General features: G+C 39.7%; 1 protein-coding gene across 2 annotated transcripts in view; it reads right to left on the bottom strand.

The window, feature by feature from the left end:
* Nucleotides 1-19,396, bottom strand: part of Pacs1 (phosphofurin acidic cluster sorting protein 1) — a 161,412-nt gene that overhangs the window by 66,978 nt on the left and 75,038 nt on the right. The gene's annotated exons all lie outside the window — the stretch shown is intronic.

The following is a 19,396-nucleotide window of genomic DNA, read 5'->3' as shown; positions in this document are numbered from 1 at the left end:
CAAAACCATCAATAAATTAATTTGAAAAAGAGCTGCAGACAGATGTTCCATGAGCAATTCACCTTTAAATTCTCCCTACTTGTCCAGAGTCGTGTTTTGTCATCTCTTTTTCTCCCTCCCTATCATCAAATAAATTGTCTTCTTTTATTTTCAACTGCTTCTTTAATTTTTTACTGATGCTGGGTTTCAGATGGCTGGGAGCTGCGTGTTGCAGCACAGCAGTGGTATGGTGAGGCAGAGCAGTGGCTTCCTCTGCAACCCAGGACATAGCAGTGTGGCCCAGCATGGCGCAGTGTACAACCCTCCCCAGATGTCACAACAGAATTATTTCTGAAACTGTATAGGTGAGGAATTGATCTGTATTTCCTCTGTAATGAGAGTTGAACAATCAACTGCACCATGCAAGAAGAAATTTTCAATTCCATGAAGTGCAAATAGAACACAGCAAGAGTACGAGGCTAGATACAAATATCTTCCCGGTCTTCCAGTTCCGGAGTCACACTGCCACTTCAAAGGAACTAAAGAGCCAGCATAAAGGCAAACACTGTGCTGTTATGTCAGCTCCCTTCCCTTTTTTGCTTGCCTTCCCTTCTTTCTTTATTCCCTTCCTGCCTATATTCAGCTGCTGACAAATTTTTACTATGTTTAAACGAATGAAACAGAAAACAGAATAATATGGAGTTGAGATGTTTTCTCTACAAAGACAATTAACATCATAAAAAGTAGGTCATGCTGGGGCTGAAATAAATTGCCATTTTACATGGCACATATAAAAGTAGTGTATAACCAGTGGGTTTTCTGTTTGTGCAGAGATAATTACAACTTCCTCTCATCTCCTTACCCACCCTACCCCAAGGTAAGATCCATCTTTCCTTAGAGAAACTGCTGAGGACCAGCTTTATGTTAACAAAGTGACATAAAAACAAACTGAATTGAGAGTTGGTCCTAGGCCTAAGTGACTTGTGGTGAGGTGCATGGCTGGCATGGGGTTGAAATCAATTCCCAGGCCAAGGCCAAGGCCAAGGCCAAGCCAAAACTAGCAAATGGTCTGTAAAGTCTTGGTACCTTGAAGCAAGAGATACACTATAGTTGAGGACTGTGACTTGCTCAAATTTCTTCTAGCTGAGTAGTCTCAGTTAGCAGATAATCAGGTTATTACAGACAGCTAAATTAGGTAGAAATATAGTAGGCAGTCAGCCAGGGCTGGGCCCTTAAGGGAATCAGCACAAAAAAAGAGATTCCATCAGGACTGTTGCTGGAGCTGCATCAAAAGATTAAAATCACGGTGTCTGGGATAAATGTAGGCTTGGGCTTATTGTATCACTTTTTTTGCGATTTCCATTATATTCTTAGGAGTTGGCCATTCTCTCCCTCCTAATACTAAGACTAAAAACCACTAAGACTGAGACTACTAAGACTAAAGACAAGAGGAGGACTATAGATTATCAACCAAGGTTAATGACGTCATTCATGCACTCTTACTACCAACTAGATCAATATTACCTAAACCACTATACTTGTAATCCTATTGGTTGATCTTAATTTTGACCCATTTTGTACCCACATCATGATTTTGCTCTATAAAACTTCCTTTTTGAGAAGAGGTACGTTCATTAGCAACCTATTCGGGTCCCCTCCTGTCTCTCAGGAGTTATCCCTATTCCCCCTTCCTTTTTTTCTCCAATAAATTTTCCTACTCTTAACCGCCACTGTTCCTCAGAATCTATTCTTTGACTTTGGGGAACAGGAGCTCAGAGTATTGGATGCCTTGAATTTCTCTTATATCAAGGTTACTAGTTAACCATAGTCTGTTGGTCCTATGTGCTTTCCCAAAAATGGTTTGTTCTTCGAATCCTCGAGCCTTGCCTGCGTCCACTGTTCACCCCGTCACTTCCTGCAGCCCACCAGCACATACACCCCCTCCAATCTGTGCACCTAATGAAGGCCTAGCATACTGTACCTTGTGGTCTTAGTCCTTCACTGGGCTTTGACCGTCCTGGTTTTCCTTGTAACTAAAATATGTATCCTGTCTGTGTTTTATTCCTTCATCGTATCCCTGAGCAGACTGGTAGTCCTTGGCCTGGTCCCAACAGAAATGAATTGCTCTTTCAAGGAACAGAACAGTCTTTGACATGCCTGATAAAGGGCTTTACCAAGAGGAAGTGTAGTATCCTACCACTGCAGTTCCTTTCTTTTTTCTTTTTTTTTTTTTTGGTACTGGGGATTGAACTCACAACCTTGTATCGCCAGGCAGGTGCTTATGCAGCTGAGCTAAATCCCCGGCAGTTCCTTTCTTTTTTAAGACAGCATCTCACTATGTAGTTTAGGCTGACTTGAACTCAGTGCTTCAGGCTCCTGACCTGAGTGCTGAGATTACACATGTACATCCCACTGGGGATTCAAATGAAGATGTCTTGAAGAAGTTAAGAAGGTGCCATCTCAAAACATGCCAAACTGCTATAATGGTTATTTCAAACTGAAATAATTTGAGGAAGTGGAACTTGTAAAGGGCCAATTGGCCATGTTTCCATGCATGCAGCAAGCCATAAGGATTCTTTTTTTTTTTTTTTGGTACCAAGGATCAAACTCACAACCTTACGCTTGCTAGGCAGGTACTTAGGCCGCTGAGCTAAACCCTGGCCACCATAAGGATTCTTCTGGGGCTGCAATGAATCCTTTATCTTCCACTAGTTGCCTCCTGCCAACATATCTCATAATGACACCTCTAGAATTTCCTGCCCTACTCTTGATATCACTTATTTTTTTTAAACAGTTATTTGTACAAAATGTATAAAGCAGTATGCTTTGCTCATTTCTTCAGACTCCAAATCAAGGTGTCGCTGAAGCTGTGCTCCCTCTGAAGGCTCCAGAGTCCTCCCTGCTTCTCTTGCCTTCTGGGGCTGCTCATTATCATTCCAATCCATCCCCTCTTTACAGAGCCCTTTCCTTGTATCTCTCCTCCTCCTTTCTTTTTAATTTTTTACACTGTATTTTGTATTTTTACTTTTATTGAACTCAACATCTTCACACCTAGCTACATCTCCAATCTGTTTTATCTTTTGTTTTGAGACAAGGTCTTACTAAATCACTAAATTGTGTATGCTGAACTCAAATTTATAATCTTCTTGCCTCAGTCTCCAGAATTCTGGGATTACAAGCATGCACCACCATTCCCAGCAACTTTTCTATGTCCTAAAAGTTCCATGTTTCTCTCCACACCACCCCCTAATTTTCTCCTATGAGGATACAGATCACTGGACTTAATCTTACCTGCAAAGAGTCTAGTACATAAAGTCCAGGAATCAGAACTGGAATGTTCTTTCTGGGGAACAGTATTCACCCCACTGTACTGAGTACTATCCATTTGGCTGGGCTCCTTAACTGAGTACCTTTCCCATGACATTTATCATATTCTTCTTGGAATCCAATCCAAGAGCTTGAGAAAAGCTCTTATTTATAGGATATCAATAGTGAATTCCAACTGGGCATGGTGGCACACACCTGTAATCCCAGCATTTGAGAGGCCGAGGCAGGAGGATCCTGTGAGATCAAGGCCCACCTAGACCACATTGTGAGTTCAAAGCTAGCCTGAGTTACACAGTGAGTCCCCGTCTGAAAAAAACAACAACAACAACAAAAAAAAACAAAAAAAGGATTCTCTGATACAATGACTATTGACTTCCTCACTTATCTATTTTGCAAATTAGAACAAAGGCCTTTCCTAAAGAAGGAAATGCAGCAATAGAATCACTACATTATCTTGCTAAAAAAATTTTTTTTTGTCTTTTTCATTTTTTATCGGTACCGGGGATCGAACTCACGACTGCCTGCTTGCAAGGCAGGCGCTTATGCCGCTGAGCTAAATCCCCAGCCCCTTATCTTGCTAAAATTTTAAGCAGGAATTCATTCATTGTCCCAATAGAATTAGATTAATAGGATCATTTTATTATTTCAATTACCATAATATTGACATTCTTATTGTCTATCTGAGTTTTAAACAATAATTATTCACTTTCTCCTCAACTGTCTAGGAAAAAACTATTTTCCAATTAATTAGAGAAAACTAAGATTTCATCTAATCTGGCAATAACCTCCTTTTGGCTAGTTATAACCATTTCTGGTTCCCTTTCTCCACTTGATTGCTCTTTTTGAAACCACCCTTCCTGATGGGTCACGCAAATCACCCATGTATTTCTGGGCTTATTCCCTGGAGCATGTCTTAACTGCATCTCTTGCCAGTTCAAACTATGTGTTTCCTCTATTTGGAGACTAACAAAGTATTCTTCCATGTTAGACATACACATAGAGGCAGGAGAGTACCAGGAGCTTCACTGCCTTGCATTCTTACAGATGCGTGACCTATCTCACCTTACTTTTTCCCTATTTGTGAGGGGCATTACTACCTGCATCTTACAGATACACAGACTGAGACACAGTTTGAAGGAAGTGGGCTCCGAGTCCCTGTACTTGGCTACTACTATGTAAACAAGACTGCAGCAGAGATAACGTGCTAACACTGTGCTGTTAGAGCTGAGGTTACAGGTGAGTTCTAAGAAATGTTCTTTTCACTAAGCTGCCCAGCACATCCTCCTGCATAGCTAGAATTATAGGTGTGTGCCACCATGACCTGCACATGCATTAATTTTTGTAATCAGAGAAAAATATGCTTTTAAATAGAAAACAAGTTCGTGAGTAATAATGGGAAATGCACAGCAGTATGAATCAGACCTTACAATGTGTGCTTTGCGTACACTAACTTAAACCTCAAAATAATTGTGATTCTTATTTTATGGAGAAAAACTGAGACACAGAAGTTCATGAGCTTGCCTAAGCTCTTGCAGCTAGTGGGTGGCAGCCAGGACAGTGGGAGTCTGTGTTTTTAATTAGGCTGGGCTGCCTCAATCAGATATGAAATGCTGTGTCAACACTAGTCTGATTCTCCGCTAGAGTGCGCTAATGCCAAGAAAGTACATGGTTCGCAGCCCAAGATAAAAAGACAATTACAACCAGATAAACCAGATAAAAAGACAATTAGAACACCTTCCCTTGCCTCTAGCTCTCTGTGCCAATGAACTTACTATATCTGGTCAGCCCAAACCTATCTCCTCTGATTCCCCACCATAAGCCACTGGTCCCCTCACCTCACTAGAACAGAGTAGGGATGAGGCCGGGAAATAACAGGCATGGGAGTTTAAACCCCACAGCCACAGCTGTCTTGCAGGCTAACACCCCAAATGGTCCAGATGAGGAGGAAGCAGGAAATTCCTGGAAGGAAACTTCTGGATAAAAAGAGGAGCCAAAGATAAATGATTAAAAATCTTCAAGAATATCAAAAAGACCTGTTTTTCTTCTGCCAATGAGAAAAAAAAAGCAGTTAAAAATCCTGGGTTGAAAAAAAAGCCATAAAGGAAATGATCCAAACATGAGACAAAGTAAAATACGACATGAGTCAAAGTAATTGATCATTTTTTTTGGAGACATGGTCTCGCTATGTAGTTCAGGTTGGCCTTGGATTCACTATAGCCCAGGCTGCCCTTGAACTCACTGCAATTCTCCTGCCTTAGTGTCTTGATCTTCCTGCCTCAGCCTCCTGAGTGCTGGGATTACAAGTGTGTACCTCCATGCACAGCCAGTAACTGATTACAGTTATGAAATAAAGTCATTTTATCTTTACCCATGGAGCATTCTCCTTTGAATAAAGAAAAATACAGTTTCAGTATTAGAAGTATTAGATTTATAGGGTTGTCAAAATAGTTATATAGTGATAAATATTACATATTGTTTTTAAACTTTTAGCAAGAAAGAAAAAAATACCGGTCATGGCATCAGTGGAACCAGAAATGGAATTTTAAAACATTAAAGTTTCAAAAATTACCAATGACAACAACAAAAATCTGTGAACATATAGGAAAGGGAAGGAAGAAAATGCAGTTCTGTGCATTAAATTTTCACCTTTCACATGAGAAAGTCAACAGATCATAACTCTACAAACAAGGTAAAAAACGTACTATTGTGTTCCAGGGGCAGAGCTCCTCCCTAGCTAGTGTGTATGGGGAAGGAGGACAGGGTTCCTGGCTGGCCTTAGCTGACCATGGTCGTCTTCTTTGTTGTTTATTTAAGGTACTAGCGATTAAATTCAAGGTCTTCATACTGAGCTACACACCAAGATCATTTTTTAAATGTTGAGACAGGGTCTCACTAAGTCACTAAGCTAGCCAGGCTGGGCTTGAATTTGAGATCTTCCTGCCTCAGTTTTCCAGAGTGCTGGCATTATAAGTGTGTACCACCATGCCTGGACTCTTGACTATGGTACTTTATTCCAAATAGGATATATTCTAAAAATAAAAAGGATCTGCAGATAATCTAACTTGTACTATAAAGAATCACATATTTAGTACTGGGGATTGAACCTAGGGTCTCTCACTAAGCTGCATCCTTGTGTATTCTGTAAAATTTTGAGACAGAGTCTCACTAAATTGCTCAGGCAGGACTTGAACTTGTGTTCCTCTTGCCTCAGTTAGTAGCTGCAATTAGAAGCACATACCCACCATGCCCACCTATCACACGGTATTCTGTTTTTTGTAGTACTACGAATGGAAATCAGGATCTTCATACTGAGCCACACCTTCAGCCCTTTTCTTTGATTCTTTTTTTTTTTTTTTTTTTTTTGAGACAGGGTTTCATTATGCAGTTCAGGTTGGCCTTGAACTCACTATGTAGTTCAGGGAGCCTTGAACTTGAGTGATCCTCCTGGCTCAGCTTCCTGAGTGCTGGGATTACAGGTGTGTTCCATTATACTGGTTCATTTTTTTTTTGGGTCTTTTTTCATTTTTTATTGGTACCAAGGATCGAACTCACGACCACCTGCTTGCAAGGCAGGTGCTTATGCCGCTGAGCTAAATCCCCAGTCCCTCATTTTTTATTTTGAGATAGGTCTCACTAAGTCATTAAATTGCCCAGGCTGAATCTGTGATTCTCCTGCCTCAGCCTTTCAGAGTGCTGGGATTACAAGCATGGACTACCATGTCTGATTTACATATGGTGTTATTTTCAAAATGTCCTATGTAATATAGAATAAAGAAAATAATAAAGCCACTTAACTAAGTTTTCAAGCATAAAAGAAATGTAAACAAAAAATAAGTTAAAAACACTGCAAACTTAATCATGATCAGCATATGGATTTTTAAAAGAAAACAACAGGTATCAGTTTATCATGATCAGCCAAGGCTTTTAAAAAAAAAAAAAATCCCTTGTTCTCATCACTGAAAAAGCTTGCAAAAAATGACCATCTCAGGAGCAATAAACATCTCTTCTACCTGCACTGCTGACAACTTAGTTTTGTTTTATAGCTCCACCTCAAAATAAAAGGACTTAGGATGAGCTCAGTGGTAAAGTGTTTCCCTAGTATGCATGAGGCCGTGGGCCCAAGAAAATTGGGAGGAAAAAAAAAAAGAAAGAAAGAAAAGGAAAAAAATGAAAGGAGACAGTCCAGGTCTTTTTCATCTGCAGCATGCTGGCACATTCTACTCATGGTCATGTAACAAACAGCTGCTGCAGCCTTAATGGCCACCACACAACATGCAGGAGTAAAAAAAATACTCTATTCCTAAAGTTGGCCTTTTATTTTTATTTCTGTATGAAGTCCTTGGGATTGAATCCAGAGGACTACACATGCTAGACAAACATTCTACCACTGAGCTACATTATTAGTCCTGTAAAAAATATTTTTAAATTTTGAGACACAATATGCTAAATTTCCCAGACTAGCCTCAAACTTGTGATCCTACTGCCTCAAGGTCAGTCTTCCCAGTGCTAGGATTGAGGCATGCAGCACTACTCCAAGTTCTTTTTTAAAATGTAATTTTTATTTGTATCAAAATAGTAGGTATCTATTACAGTAATCTCCTCTTATTCATAGGCTATGCTCCAAGAACCCCAGGAATGACTGCAACTATGTATCCACAGAACCCTAAATAAACACTGTACTATGATTTTTACTACACATACACACCTAACTTGAAGTTTAATTTATAAACCAAGTAAGAGATTAGTAAGAACAAAAACAAAATTGAGCAATTATAAGAATAAACTCTAATAAATTATGCAAATATCTTTCTCTTTCTCAAAATAAATATACTATTATCTTTTCAAAGGAAGCACAATAAAGCTTTTCTTTGGTATATCCAAAGTGCCGCTATTCTTGCATTAAGTAAGCGTTACTTGGAGACAAACACTGAGATACCATCACAGCTAATCTGACAACCAGGACAACTACTCTGTGAATAACAAATAGGCAGTATGTACACTGTGGGAATGCCAGAGGGAGGATACACATCCTGAACAGGGTGGAACAGGACAGTGTGAGACACAGCATACTACTCAGAAGAACAGCATGTAGTTTAAAAACTATGAATTGTTTATATCTGGAATTTTCTATTTAATGTTTTATGATTGTGGTTGACAAAAAGTAGTAACAGAAATGGTAGTTTTTCTGAAAACACTTTTATTTCCACACTTGTTTTGGCTGGGCACAGAATTATAGCTTAGAAAAAGTTTCCATCAGACTTTAGAAGGCATTAGTCTGTATCTTTCAGATATCAGTGTTGTTGGTAGCCTAAAATCACTTATTTTAGATTGTTTTTACTTCATAATAATGTACTCCCCCTCTAATCCATTTTATTTCAAGGACAAAAAGGAAAAAAAAAAAGAAGAAAAAACCCTAAAAATTTCAAAATACATCAATCAGGGGCAAAAATAGTACATACTTGCACAATGCCATCCCCAAATCATTCACCCAGAGCACAAGACATCTGCATTCAGGCCGGGGGTTTAGCTCTGTGGCATAAGTACCTGCCCTTGCATGCATGTGATCCTGAGTTTGATCCCTGGTATAACAAAAAAAAGACATATGCATTCAACTGCCCATACAGTACCAACATAAATCTTTCTTTTCAATGACTTCAGAGAAATCAGTAGTATAACTATCTTAATTATTTTTATATATATACATACATATATGTATGTTTCTTTCAGCTTCTCACACTAATTAGACAATACAATGTTTACACATGTGTCTTACTTCACTGAGTATTGTCTCAAGTTGCATCCATTTACCTATAAAAGCCTCTAAATTTATCCTTCTTTACGGCTGATAATGTATGTTGTCGAGGTTCCTTTTCATTCACTTTTTTTTTCATTGTGGATATTAGGTATGCTCTAAGAATTTTAATAACTGGGAAAGTATCTTGTGTTTGTTTCTTTAATAATATCTTGCCCTTCAGTTTCAGTTTTTCTTTCTCAAAGTCTAGTCAGAGGACCTCCTAGATAGCCTTGATTTTTGTTGTTGTTGTTTATTCCTTTATTTTCCAGATTTCTACAAGGTTATCTTTCAACTTCTTAATGGCAGTTTTTACTTAGGCGTGTTTTCAGTTCTCAAGTACATTTCTGATAGTTCCTTTCTGTACATTCTGCTTTACTTCCTAGATTTCCTAAAGTATTACCTATTGGAAGTAGCTAAGCTAGTGTTCACATGTACAGAGCGGAAAGCCCAGGTGCCCAAACAAGAGTGCCCCAAGGGCATAGAGTGCCAGAGAAACAACCTGAGGGCATGGAATGTGGAGGTGAACTGGAGTCCCAGAAGACGCTAGTTAAGCTAACGGTGTGACAGACAAACCATAAATGAATGCCCTGCAGTGGATGAGCAGTCTCCTCCTCTGATCTGTTGTTATCTTTTTTTTTTTGTCTTTTTCTTTTTTATTGGTACCGGGGATCAAACTCATGACCACCTGCTTGCAAGGCAGGTGCTTATGCCGCTGAGCTAAATCCCCAGCCCCTCCTCCTCTGATCTGGAGGAAGGGCTCCACCTGACCCCAGCTTTCTGTCTCTATTTTCAACCTCTTGTTCCTCCCCCCAGGAACTTAGAGAGCACAGGCTTTCTTTAAATGTCCGGAGATCCTTACATTATGCTCATACACAAAGCAAAGAGTGTTAAAGAACTAACTAGAAATTGTGTGAATGAGCAGTTTGTTTACTGTTGGGCTATCCCAGAATGCAACTGGAAAGGGATGCTAGAAACTGGATTTTTCCATAGGTTGGTCAATTTCCTCAGAGAAGGATGTTATATTCTTCTGGCTGGGGGCTTTTAAACCCCTGTTAGAGGTCAGTTCTTCAAGATAAATCTTCCGATTTATTGGAAGGCAAAAATGGTGACATGATACTGAGCCCAACAACTAGGACTGTGGATGACCAGATGGGAACTTTTTTTTTTGAAAAGTTTTATCGACTATTGGAGACTTGTACTTATTCTCACTATGGTGAGGTAAGAAATCTGATCCCTACCCACCCTACAGAGGAATAATAAGGCTGCTCTAGCCCAGAATTTTTTCCTCCTTTTGATTTTTACAGATATGAAACCTCCCATTTTTGGCAGGAATGGGGAAGGGACGGTAACCTGATAGAGGTATGCAGCAGGGGCAGGGTCAGGTGCTACCTCTTCCACATTCAGGCTCCTAATTGATATTTCTGCTTTAGCCCCACATTCTAAAGTACCCAAAATGTAGCCCAAAACATGGCCTACCTGTGACTGAGAAGCAGCTTGTTTCAATTAGTTTCCTCTATTTATATACTTGGTAGAACAGAGAGAGTTGAAACTAAAGTTACTTATATGTGCACCTACATCTCAGCTTTTGAGAATTTTGTAGGTAAAATTCTGGCCCGCTGCTATCTCCTCTCTCATTCTCTAACTCTTTAGAGATCTGGTCCTTTTAAAAAAAAATTCCTTCACTGTCATTTTTGTAATGTGAGGCAGGCAGCAAATACAGCCCATCACATTTCTCTTTCTTTTTTTTTTTTTTTTCCTCTTGTAATTTGCTTTGATAATCATATTTTACTTTTTTTATCTTTTTATCGGTACTGGGGATCGAACTCACAACTGCCTGCTTGCAAGGCAGGTACCTATGCCACTGAGCTAAATCCCCAGCCCCATCATCACATTTCTCTTTCTAAAAGCTCCTCCAGAAGACTTCTGCCATTGGTCATAAAGGGGTAATATGCACCATCCTGAGATAATGAGAGGAAGCAAAAGTGTCCACAAAGATTGATCACCAGAATGTGGGATGGGAACATTCTTCAAAGAACAGGATCACAAAGAGGAAATTCAACAAAGTAGGAGGTTATGTAAAAGCGAATAAGCTGGACATGGGCAGGCATTACCCAGGCCTGTAATCTCAACATTAAGAAGGCTAAGGCAGGAGGGCTGCGGAGAGTTTAAGCCAGCCAGGCTGTACCCTGAGTTCAAGCCAGCCTAAACTACACAGTGAAGCCCTGTCTCAAAAACCAAAAAACACAAAACAGTACCGTCCTACAATCGTCTCTGGAAACACTCTCACAAATACCCCCAGAACTGAGGTATTTCTTAATCCAATCAAGTTGACAATCAAAATTAACTATCATACATGGATTAATGTTTACACTAGAATTCCAATGATTAAATTTCAGTTTTACTGTGTTGATCTGGAAAACAAAACAAGACAAAAAAATGTACAGCCAGGCGTGGTGACATATACCTATAATCCTAGTACTCAGGAGGCTGAGGCAGAAGGACTGCAGAGAGTTTGCAGCCAACCTGGGCTACAAAATGAGTTCAAGACAGGGTTCCACCCTGAACTGCAGAGTGAAATCCTATGTGAAACAGATATATACACATGCATGCAAGCACACAAACACACACACACACACACACACACCAAACAACAAACAAAGAGAATTAATGGTGGTGAACCTATAGCATGTGTGCTGCTGTGGGCTGTTTTTATCACTGAAAGTTCTAAAAGTTTTAGAATCAATCTAGTGAATGAATGGACAACTGCCTTCTTTAAACAGTAGAAAGAGTTTTTGAAAATCAACTTTATGAAGTATCTTAGTTACTTTTTTCTTATTGCTGAGACAAAATACCAAATGTCCATAAGCAAAGGGAGAAAAGGTTTATTTAGCTCATAGTTTGTAGAGGTTTCAGTACATTATCAGCTGGCTTCAAGGCAGAGTGGCACATGGCAGGGAGGCACCAATTCATGGCAGTAGAAAACAGCAAAAGGAAGATGCAAGAGACAGCAGGAACAAGCCTTTTTCTGTCCCTTATATTGTAAGCAGGCTACCTGCTCTAAGGTGGGTATAGCACTCACATTCTTAACCTCAGTATTGGACCATTAATCAAGAACCAACTTTAGAAGCCCCCTATGCATGGAGGCTTGTGGAGACATCTGGACACAAACCATAACATTCTGCCTCTGGCCTCCCAAAGACTCGTTCAGGCCAGCCTGAACTACATAGTGAGACCTTGTCTTAAAAACACTAGTAAGTAGATGAATAAATAATGTCTATTTCTCTTTTGCCTATTCTAGGTATTCTTCCATTCTATATACATTTTAGAACCTGCATACCAATATTTACAACAAAAACACTGCAGAAATTTTTACTGAGATTGTACTGATTTACAGATTAATTTGTAGAAAACTTCTATTTTAGTGATACTGAGGTTTTCAATCCATGAGGCCTGTTTAGGTCTTTTTTCTCATTTGTAGTTTTCACTATGTAGGTTTCTACATACCTTTTGTTAACTTTATTGCTAAGAATGGATGATATGGTAAGCAGAACTACTTGTACCACTAACATCGTGGTTACTAGCATATGGTTACTAGCATCTCAGTTACTGCTTCACACACCTGTAAAACTGAAATGTGTTCTCTAAGGTGATTTATAAACAACAATTAGGCTGAGTCACAATGCTTAGGGTAATTCATACTGCTGCTGAAGTCTTTTATATCCTTATCTATTTTTTTTATCAAACTAAGAAAGGAATGTTACAATCTTTAATCACGATTGTACATTTGTATGTCTCTCCATTTACATCAATTTTATGTCAGATTTTGACTTTGTTATTAGGATCATACACATTGACAATATATCTCCTTGAGGTACTGACCCTTTTCTCTATAAAATGTGTCTTTATCTGTAGTAATATTCACCTTGAACTTTACTTTTGTCTGATACTAATACAGCCACTTCAGCTTTCTTTTCTTTACTGTTTTCATGGTCTACCTCCTTCCATTCTTTTACTTTCAAACTAACTATGCATTTAAAGTGTGTCTCTAGGAGTGACAGGGTTGTATCAGCCTTATAGTAACAAACTGCCCTCTACCCTGCCCCAACACAGTGCTACTGTTAACACACACACACACACATGCACGCACACTCAAAACTAGCATTTGCTCTAAAATCATGTCTCTTTAAGAAATGAAACAAGAAAAAAAAACTCTTCCCTTCAGATTTTGTGTTGCTAGGGCTCAAACTCAAGACCTTGTGCATGACAGCAAGTGCTCTCCCACTGACCCTGAGCCCCTCATAAATGATCTTATAATTACGTACTCACCATTTTCAATGCCCTTCATATCTTCCTGTAGATGTGGGTTACTGTCTGGGGTCACTTCCAGTCACCCCAAAACAACTTTTAGTATAAGTCTTCTGGTGATGAATTATTTGTTTTTATTTAAAGGTGTCTTTACTGACCCTTCATTATGTAAAAAGTTTTTCTGGGTCTTGAATTCTTGGTTAACAGGGTTTTGTTTTGTTTTGTTTTGACTCACTATTTGACTACACTGTTCTGGCATCTTCGAGTCTCATGGTTTCTGACAAGAAACCAGTCATATTTGTAACACTGGTCCCTTTGTCATTTTTCTCTGCTTCCAAATTTTTTGTTTTATCTTTGGTTTCATCAAAATGGCTATGATATGTCTTTTTCCAATGAATCTGTAAATTAATGTTTTATACCACACTTGAAAAGTTTGGGGCTATTACTTCTTCAAATTTTGGGATTTCCCCCCGATTTTCATCTCCTTCTAGGACCAATTACAGCCACACTGATTTACTTGGTATTGCCTTACATAGATTTCCTAGAGTTTATTCACTTTCCCCCTTCTTTGAATAGGGTAATTTCCACTGATCTACAAGCTCAGAGTCTTCTTTTCTGTCATTTCAAAACTTCTGAGCATATCCATGAGTTTCTAAATGTCAATGACTAAAGTATTTCAGCTCTATACCACGTTTCCAGTTCTCAAGTCTGTCAGAATTTCTCCATTCATTTTACCTGTCATAATTCTTCAGTCCTATGTGTATCACAGTGAATTATTTGAAAGTGGTCTGTAAAATTCAGCATCTGCACCCTCCTTAGGTACTCACAGTTGTAGTCTTTCCCTAGAATAAATTACATTTTTCTACTTCCTTCTATGCCAGTAACTGTAAATAGAAAACTAGGTATTGTAGATAAAATACTGTAGCATTCTGGATCCTGCTGTGTCCATATGAGGATTTTATTTTTCCTGGTAGACAGTTACCTAAATTCAAACTTCAAACCTGTGTGTCCTGTGGTAAGCAGCAGCTGGGGTCTCTGCTTAGCTCTTGCAGCTTCTAGCTGCTGACTTTTTAGTCTGGCACCCTGAGGACTCCCTGCACCTGTGTAGTTTGGCAGATAGCCAAAGACCTGGGCCGCTTATACTGAGAATTTAGGGTCTCAACTCTGTGATTTTTGTGTTTCTCTGTGATTTTCCCCTAATTTTCTCTGTGATTTTCCCCTAACTTTCCAGCTGTGCTGCCAGTTTTAGGGGTTGTCCTCGGACAGCCTAAGCGAGTCAGCTTTCAGCTTTCTATTATCTGAACTGTGCAGTTTACGAAATTCAGTATGCTGTTAAAAAACAAACAAGCCATCAAATGTAGATCTTCTTGTATAAGTCTGTCCTTCAAGGGCCCACTCTTTTTGGAGTGGGAGGCTTTGGTTGGCTGATTGGTTTTTATTTTTATTTTTCAGGTTTCCTGGGGTCTCCCACACATACGTGAGTGAACTGAATTCAATGTTAACATCAGGCCTCCACAGGCCTCTTTGCTTCCAGGATTCACGCCCACATTTTCCTGTTGTGCGTCCATCCCTAAAGTCTCTTCTCTGGCACCTCCCGCCTGTACCCCTGCAGTTTTCTGCTTGTCATTTCATTTCATGTCAGCAACACAGAACTTGGAGCACAATTAGCAGAAAGTCACACAAAACTTGCAATTCTTGCTCTTCCAGGTTTTACCAGGAGCTTTTGGGTACCTTATGTTGTTTCTTGTATTTTGTCTGGACCTTTTCATTATCTGTGGGAGGGTTTGAACAAACACTTCATTCCATCTCCCTTACTGAAAATTTCTTCTAAACCAGTTAAAAATAATTTACAAGTAAATTTACTTTTTGGATTTTAAAAGTAACACCTTAGGCACAGTGGTACATCCCATTAATCTTAGCACTGAGAGAGGCTGAGTTAGGAAGATGGCAGACCTGAGTCCTGCCAGGCATGGTGATGCATGCCTGTGATTCCAGCACTGGGGAGGCTAACACAGGAGGATCACTGTAAGTTCAAGGCCAACTTGGGCTACATAGTGAGACCCTGTCTCAAAAAAAAATCTGAGCTGTATTTTAGGATTGTAATGATACTACCTCAAAATAAAAAATTAAAATTAAAAAAGGGCTGGGGATGTAGCTTAGTGGTATAGTACTCCTGGGTTTGATCCCCAGTACTGCAAGAAAAAAACCTTTAATTTTATTATTACTACTAATTGATGTTTTTGTTTTTGTTCGGTATGAGGAACTGAACTCAGAACCTCATGCTTGCCAGGCAAGTGCTATACCATTGAGTTGTATCCCAGTCCCCCCCCCCCCACCTTTTTGGTGTTATTATTTTTTGAGACATGGTCTCTCTAGGTAGTTCAGGCTGGCCTTGAACTTACTATATAGCCCAGTGAACTCTTGGGGATCCTCCTGCCTCAGCTTCTCAAATCCTGGATTATAGATATGTGTCACAATACCCAGCTACTATTATCCTGGGTGTGCGTGTGCATGTGAGAGAGAGAGAGAGAGAGAAAGAGAAAGAGACAGAGAGAGACAAACAGAGACAGAGACAGACAGAGACACAGACAGACAGACAGACAGACAGGGTCTCACTATTCAGTTCAGGCTGATCTCCAACTCAGGACCCTCTTGACTCAGCCTCCTGAGTGCTGGGATTATAGGTGGGTACAATAGAGAGGCTCAGAAAAAAGAATCCTGAGAGGCGGAGGCCAGTCTGGACTACACAGTGAGGTCATCTCAAAACAACCAAAAAGAAAAACCAACAAAAAACACCAAAATCCCCAAGCATGATACTATATATAAAACATTTTAAAACAATAGGGTTGGAGATGGACCTCAGTGGTAGAGCAGATGCATGCACAACACCCTGGGTTCAATCCCCAATACTGCCAAAACCAAGAAGGAAGGAAGGAAGGAAGGAAGGAAGGAAGGAAAATGTCAACAGCAAAGTCTGACCTGTAGAAATTTATTAGGTCAAACATTTCAAATGCTACATATAATAAGGTCATGCCATAAAAGCACTGGGACCCCCTGCCCCCAATCAAATGGAAAACAAACCACACTCAAGAAAAAGAACAGCCCGGTTAAGAAGCAGAAATTCTATTCCTAGAAAGTCTTTTTCCTGCTGAGAAATCAGCAGAATTCAAGTCAGTTCTACAGTTAATTGGAAGGGGTGGGAAAGTAGAACTCTTTGTTTCAGCTCTAAGTATGGGCACTACCGTTACCATGACTTTATTAGCGTAGTAAAAGTCACAGTCCCAGGTGGAGACCCAAGAGGACACGCTTGTCACAAGAAGAAGCAGTACGAGAAAGAGTGCACATGTAGACATACATGGGCTCTGCCTTTATGTGTGACGACGACACTTTCTGCCCTGCTAGAGTTAGGTTGATGTTCCTGTCCCCCATGTGCTGTTCCCTTGCATTCAGACATCAAAAATGGAATGGTCTTGTTCCTGTATGTTACGCCTCTGTCTAGTTCTTCTGATGCAGGACACAAGAACCCATAGAGCTGATGACATTCCTTTTCGACTACATGTGTGCTGTATGCTTGATACTGGCCCACCAATTTCTAAGGCTCTGTTCATTTTCCTTTTCCTTTTTCTTTTTTGGTTCAATTTTTTTATTCTGATACTTTTCTATTGTTCTATATTTTAAGTTCACTGATTCTGCAAATTTGCTGTTGAATCCCTATGGTGAATTTTTAGTTTTCATTATTGCATCTGGTTCTTTTTTTCGTTTTCTATGCTTCATTGAGATTTATTTATTGTCAGTTGTTTTTCTTTTTTTTAATTATTAGTACACATTTGAATTCATGCAGTTTACAGTCATCTTGGGGAGTGGTTACATGTACATATTACAGCTTGTTGTCACCATATTTTTGAAAAAAATTATTAGTTTCCCTTATTCTTTGAACATGTTTAAAATGGCTGTTTTAAAGCTTTTCTTTGCCAAGTTCAGCACCAAGGTTCACTTACTTAGTTTCTACTATTTTCCTCTGAATATGAATCATTGTTTCTTGTTCCATAATTTTTTGTTAAAAATAGGATATCTTAGAAAATACTAGGTTGCTTTAGTGACTTTGGATTGTAATTTCCCACACAGATTGTGGTTTTTTTGTTTGTTTTTTGGTAAATTGGCCAGATCAGATCTAAAAGCCTACTGCCAGGCAAGTGTGAGGCCCTGAGTTCGATTCCCAACATCAAAAAGAAAGAAAGAAAAGTGGGATGTCAACCAGACCTCTTAAAAGTCTGTTCTCTCCTAGTATATGGCCACTTGATGTCACTACAAAGTTTCTTTATCTTCCTTTCAAAATCTTGTTTCTATGCCTCACTCACTCAGGTTGTTCCCGTGTCTACACAACCAATGTCTGTTTACACGTCCAGGCTTTCAACCTAAGTTTATGGAGCTGTGCAGGAAATAAGGTCTGTCAAGTTCAGGCAGTTTTCAGGTCTCCCAACTTTTACTTTCTGACGAAGCCCTTCTGCTTCTCTTCCCCACCCACAGGCAGCTTCTCAGCAACCAGGGACACATGACAGAACTCTCCAATATAATTTGTATGTATGCACAGGCTTTTAGGTCAGCCAGAGGTAAGCAGGCAGCTTTTCAAATTCTTCTATTGCTGGCTCGTTTCCAGAGATTCTGCTTTTGCCTAGTCTGCCAATCTAGCTTGACCTACTTGGGATTGCGCTCTCAGGCTACCAGAACAGCTAGCCTTCCTTTTTGACCCACCACTGAGATCATTACCTTTACTACAATACCTGGTCAGAGTGCTTCACTTTCTGTTCCAAGTCCAGTGAGCTCACTAGAGCAGCCAAGCCACTAGTGTTCATGGCCTGGCCCACACCAATCGAGAAACAGGAAGGAGAAGCGGGAACTTCAGGCAAGAATTACAAAGCTTCCCACTGTTTCTCCCTGAAGTTCAGCAACTTTATTTATTTCTAGAACCATGAAATGGTTATTTTTGACAGCTGTGCCTTATATTACTGTTGATTTCTGAGGGTGGATTTGTTGACTTCCTCACTCTAACTGCTGTAGTCCTAATTTTAGCCTCCGCTACCTTTGAATCTCACTTTCAGCTTCAAGGATATCACACACGATGACACTGTAAGTCATCATATGACACTAAGTCAACTGTGAGATCTGAAACAAAAATTAACACTTTTCACATTCAAAAGCTATTGTAACATATAGTTCCAGGTTTTCAGAAAGTAAAACATAACTTTTTAAAGATGATTATACAAATTTACCTGGTCTAAAAATAATAACAATTTGTTTCCTTCAAATCTTGGAGCAGGTTTCACTATGATTCATCCCCCCACCCCCCACCCCGCTCCGCCCCCCGGTCTCTACTGGAGACCGAACTCAGGGCCTCCTCCAGTCTGCTAGACAAACAGGCTGCCACTGAGCTGTGGGTTCAGTCCTATCTTTCTATCTCCCTGCCTTCCTGCCTACTTACCTACTTTGTGCCAGAGTCTTGCCAAATTGCCCAGTCTAGCCTCCTTCTTCAGCCTTTAGAGCCAACTAAGATTACAGGTTGCATATTATATTCAGGTTGCACATTGTATTCAGTTCACTGTTTTTGTTTTGTTTTGTTTTTTGAGACAATGGTCTCACTGTGCAGTTCAGGCTGGCCTTGCACTCACTTTGTACGCCAGGCTGGCCTCAACACTCCTCCTGCCTCCCTCCTGAGTGCTGGGATTAAAGGTGTGCACTACCACACCTGACTACCTCAACAAACAAAAAAGAACTGCTTGGCTATTTTTTCTTTTTCTTTAAGTCATAGATTTTCTCTATTGGCTCACATCTGAAGTCACTCCTAAGCTACTGAAAGCTGGCTCCCCAAGAAAGCTGTCCTGATAGACTTCTATATTTATTGGTACAAATATCAAACCTGAGATTCATTTTTCCCTACTATAAAAAACTATGTGCTCTCTCTGAACATGACACATAGTTTCTTTTTGTTATAGA

Source organism: Cavia porcellus, unplaced genomic scaffold (genome assembly GCF_034190915.1).
Source record: "Cavia porcellus strain 051 isolate PalLab524CR breed Dunkin Hartley unplaced genomic scaffold, mCavPor4.1 scaffold_17, whole genome shotgun sequence".
NCBI lineage: Eukaryota > Metazoa > Chordata > Mammalia > Rodentia > Caviidae > Cavia > Cavia porcellus.
This window is presented reverse-complemented; position numbering and strand designations above follow the sequence as displayed.